This window comes from Gopherus flavomarginatus, chromosome 23 (genome assembly GCF_025201925.1).
Source record: "Gopherus flavomarginatus isolate rGopFla2 chromosome 23, rGopFla2.mat.asm, whole genome shotgun sequence".
Taxonomy (NCBI): domain Eukaryota; kingdom Metazoa; phylum Chordata; order Testudines; family Testudinidae; genus Gopherus; species Gopherus flavomarginatus.
This window is the reverse complement of record NC_066639.1, coordinates 10,872,976-10,877,611: the sequence shown is the minus strand read 5'-3', so window position 1 is coordinate 10,877,611 and position 4,636 is coordinate 10,872,976. Positions and strand designations below refer to the sequence as shown.

The 4,636-nt window shown below is 45.8% G+C and overlaps 1 non-coding gene across 1 annotated transcript; it reads right to left on the bottom strand.

Moving 5' to 3' along the window:
• Window positions 1-4,213: 4,213 nt before the first annotated feature.
• Window positions 4,214-4,285, bottom strand: TRNAC-GCA (transfer RNA cysteine (anticodon GCA)). The gene has a single exon. It is a non-coding gene; the product is annotated as a tRNA-Cys (tRNA).
• Between the last annotated feature and the right edge of the window lie 351 nt (window positions 4,286-4,636).

The window sequence follows — 4,636 nt, the reverse complement described above, 5'->3', positions numbered from 1 at the left end:
GAGGGCTTCAACACCCCTTCTCTCATTCAGGCTCACAACTGCCCAGAATTCGAGAACTGTCCCTGTTCCCATTGGACAAATGGGAGGAGCCTGAGGTACAGAGAAGGGAGGTGACCTACCCAAGGGCCTACACAGCAAGGCGGTGGCAGAGCCAGAAAGAGAAGCCGCCAGTCAGACTCCTGTTCTAACACACAACAAATCCCCCCAGAGGCAGGGATAGAGCTCAGGAATTGAGATGGTGGGAAAATTTCATTCCAACCATTTCTGTCCGAAAATCCCATTCAGACTAAACCAGTTTGTTTCTCAGAATCATAAGTGAGATGGAAGTTCTTTGTAAAAAGATTTTGTTGCAAAACAAAAGCATCTCCTGTTTGTCACAGTGTGTTAAATTCTGTCATCACACACAAGGAGGAGACACTTATATCTTGAAAATTAGATAAGATGCTTCAGTCTGAGCTAAGTCATTGCTGCTCTTAACAATTCCAAAATAAAAAAATATAAATAAAAAAGACTGTTTCAGCTAATCTATTATGTCATAATCTGCTCTGAGTAAACCTGATGGGACACCTCATATTATGCACTACTCTTAGTGACACTCTCCAATGGATCCCCATCCTCCACCCACCATGAGGTAGGTAAGAGTGGATCATTATTATCCCTACTTGTAAGAGGGAGAAGCTAAGGCTGAGAAAGGAGAATTGACTTGTCTTAGGTCACACAGCCAGGCAGTGGCAGAGTTGGGAATAGGACTCAAGAGCCCTGATTTTCAAACCAACCATCGGATCTTGAATTTCAGACATTGAATGACCTGAATAATGTGCACTCAGATGAACTCCAGACCAACAACAGTGCACAGTAATTATTCAGCAAGTATTTGAGGAGAACTGCAAGGTTAGAGATAATCATCAACTGCTCAGAGACAATTAATGCAAAGAAGCAGCAAAATTCATCAAACATAGAATTGGTTCTGACTTATTTCCTTGGTCTTAAAAGAGAACAACATGGACCTGAGTCTCCTCCCTGTCAATAACCCCCTGCTCAGCCAATCAGGATAGAGACTGAGGATGGGAGGCTGAGGATTTTTACCAGAGAGCCCAAAAGATGGCCCAGGTGACTGCTGGGGATCACTGCCCAAGCACTATTTCAGTCCCACATTTTTGAGTGGATCTCTCACAGTGGGAGCTGCAGAGCACTCCCCCGCAACACACACACACACACAAGCACACCTGCTGGTGTTGAGAGGGGAATAGGAAAAAGGAGAAAAGAAGCAAGAGAAGAAGAGAAAGGAGGGAAGGATGGATGGAGGAAAAGCTGAAACAAAAAGGAGAAACCCTTATGTCCCCACTGATTCTAAGGGACAAAATCCCAGGTGCGCAATAAAATTCTGCCTCCTTAAGCTCGTGTTTTCCATGCCTAGAATTCAACTGTCACCAGATGGATCAGACTGAACAGGTTTCAGACGTCCAGGAGGCTCTTGCCTTCTAAACAGGGACGGCTGTTTATAGTAAAATCACTACAAGGGAGGGAGAAAACTTGAAAGAGGTTCCTCCTGGTGCTCACATCCGTGAACCCGAATACTTTATCAGTCCTCAAGGAGAGACCTGGAGAAAGAGACCTGCTGACGCAAAGCCACAGGGGTCTCTGACGTTTCTCTGGCCCCTCGCCCCTGTTCTGCCTGGCTGATGTGAGCATCTCTCTGTGAGGTCACTACCTCCACACCACCTTTGACCAATAGTCTGAGGTCCTGCAAAAGGCCTTTGTGATGTCACTGCCACACCCCTCCCTTGCTGTGCTAATGTCCTGCCCCTGGCCAGACACTTTGGAGCTTTGAGCTACTCCCTGTGGATCACCCCACTCAAGGAGTGTTCGTTCTAGGCAGGAAGCCAGCTAGACAGTAAAACATCAGATGCTGCTCCCAATGCTACGCTCCGTTTTTCAGAAATTAGTCGACTTTATGGCCAGAAGAGAACATTAGAGCATCTAATCATATAATCATAGAATATTAGGGTTGGAAGGGAACTCAGGAAGTCATCTAGTCCAATCCACTGCTCAAAGCAGGACCAATCCCCAACTAAATCATCCCAGCCAGGGCTTTGTCAAGCCTGACCTTAAAAACCTCTAAGGGAGGAGTTTCCACCACCTCCCTAGCTATCCCATTCCAGTGCTTCACCACCTTCCTAGTGAAAAAGTTTTTTCCTAATATCCAGCCTAAACCTCCCCCACTGCAACTTAAGACCCTTACTCCTTGTTGTCTCATCTGCTACCACTGAGAACAGTCTAGGTCCATCCTCTTTGGAACCCCCTTTCAGGTACTTAAAAGCAGCTATCAAATCCCCCCTCAGTCTTCTCTTCTTCAGACTAAACAAGCCCAGTTCCCTTAGCCTTTCCTCATTAGTCATGCGCTTCAGACCCCTGATCATTTTTGTTGCCCTCTGCTGGACTCTTTCCAATTTTTCCACATCCTTCTTGTAGTGTTGGGCCCCAAACTGGACACAGTACAGCAGATGAGGCTTCACCAATGCCGAATAGAGAGGAATGATCACATCCCTCGATCTGCTGGCAATGCCCCTACTTATACAGCCCAGAATGCCGTTAGCCTTCTTGGCAACAAGGGCACACTGTTGACTCATAGCCAGCTTCTCATCTAGTGTAACCCCTAGGTCCTTTTCTGCAGAACTGCTTCCTAGCCATTTGGTCCCTAGTCTGTAACAGTGAATGGCATTCTTCCATCCTAAGTGCAGGACTCAGCACTTGTCCTTGTTGAACCTCATCAGGTTTCTTTTGGCCCAGTTCTCTAATTTTTCTAGGTCCCTCTGTAGCCTATCCCTACCCTCCAGTGTATCTACCACTCCTCCCAATTTAGGGTCATCTGCAAACTTGTTGAGGGTGCAATCCATACCATCCTCCAGATCATCAATGAAGATATTGAACAAAACCAGCCCCAGGACAGACCCTTGGGGCACTACGCTTGAAACCGGCTGCCAACTAGACATGGAACCTTTGATCACTACCCATTGAACCTGACGATCTAGCCAGCTTTCTATCCACCTTACAGTCCATTCATCCAGCCCACACTTCTTTAACTTGATGACAAGAATACTATGGGAGACCGTATCAAAAGCTTTGCTAAAGTCAAGGAATAACACATGCACTGCTTTCCCCTCATCCACAGAGCCAGTTATCTCCTCATAGAAGGTAATTAGGTTAGTCAGGCATGACTTGCCCTTGGTGAATCCATGCTGACTGTTCCTGATCACTTTCCTCTCCCCTAAGTGCTTCAGAATTGATTCCTTGAGGACCTGCTCCATGATTTTTCCAAGGACTGAGGTGAGACTGACTGGTCTGTAGTTCCCTGGATCCTCCTTCTTCCCTTTTTATAGATGGGCACTACAGTAGCCTTTTTCCAGTCATCCGGGACCACCCCCGATCACCATGAGTTTTCAAAGATAATGGCCAATGGCTCTGCAATCACATCCGCCAACTCCTTTAGCTCCCTCGGATGCAGCGCATCTGGCCCCATGGACATGTGCTCATCTCCAGTTTTTCTAAATAGTCCCGAACCACTTCTTTCTCCACAGAGGTCTGGTCACCTTCTCCCCATGCTGTGCTGCCCAGTGCAGCAGTCTGGGAGCTGACCTTGTTTGTGAAGACAGAGGCAAAAAAAGCATTGAGTACATTAGCTTTTTCCACATCCTCTGTCCACTAAGTTACCTCCCTCATTCAGTAAGGGGCCCACACTTTCCTTGACTTTCTTCATGTTACTAACATACCTGAAGAAAGCCTTCTTCTTACTCTTAACATCTCTTGCTAGCTGCAACTCCGAGTGTGATTTGGCCTTCCTGATTTCACTCCTGCATGCCTGAGCAATATTTTTATACTCCTCCCTGGTCATTTCTCCAATCTTCCACTTCTCTTAAGCTTCTTTTTCGCTTTTAAGATCAGCAAGGATTTCACTGTTAAGCCAAGCTAGTCGTCTGCCATATTTACTATTCTTTCTAGACATGAGGAAGGTTTTTTCCTGCAACTTCAGTAAGGATTCTTTAATCCTTTAGAGGATTGGAACTGATTTCAGTGGAGGCACATGTTTGCTAGGTTTTTATACATTTGCACAGGAAAGTATTGAGTGTTTCCATTCATTTCAGTGATCCCTATTTAGTGGGGCTCCTGAACATAATGGAAATGCATTTTTTTTTGTTGACAGAAGAGGCTTATAAGGGGGCACTTGGAATGGAACCAAGAACCACTTAATCTGCAGTCAAACACTCTACCACTGAGCTATACCCCCATGACTGCTGTACAGGTAAGTCAGTGATCTTAAAGATTTTGAAGGAAAGGCCCTGCCTCAGAGATCTCCTGTTCTCTTCCCAGACCACAGTGCTCTTAAAAATGGGGTTTCATTAAACTTATAGATACATACAGACACCACAGCTTGCACATCCACCCACATAGCTTCCCCCAGTGACATAGCTATTACCTGTCGGGGAGATGGGTTAACTACACGGACGGGACAGCTCTCTCTCCTCTGCTTAGAGTATCTTCATTATTTATGAATAGGTAGGAAAGAACCTCCTGAATGGACAGTAACCAATTGATCAAATATTGCTGGGTCTGCATTCAATATGGGTAACTGGTCGTA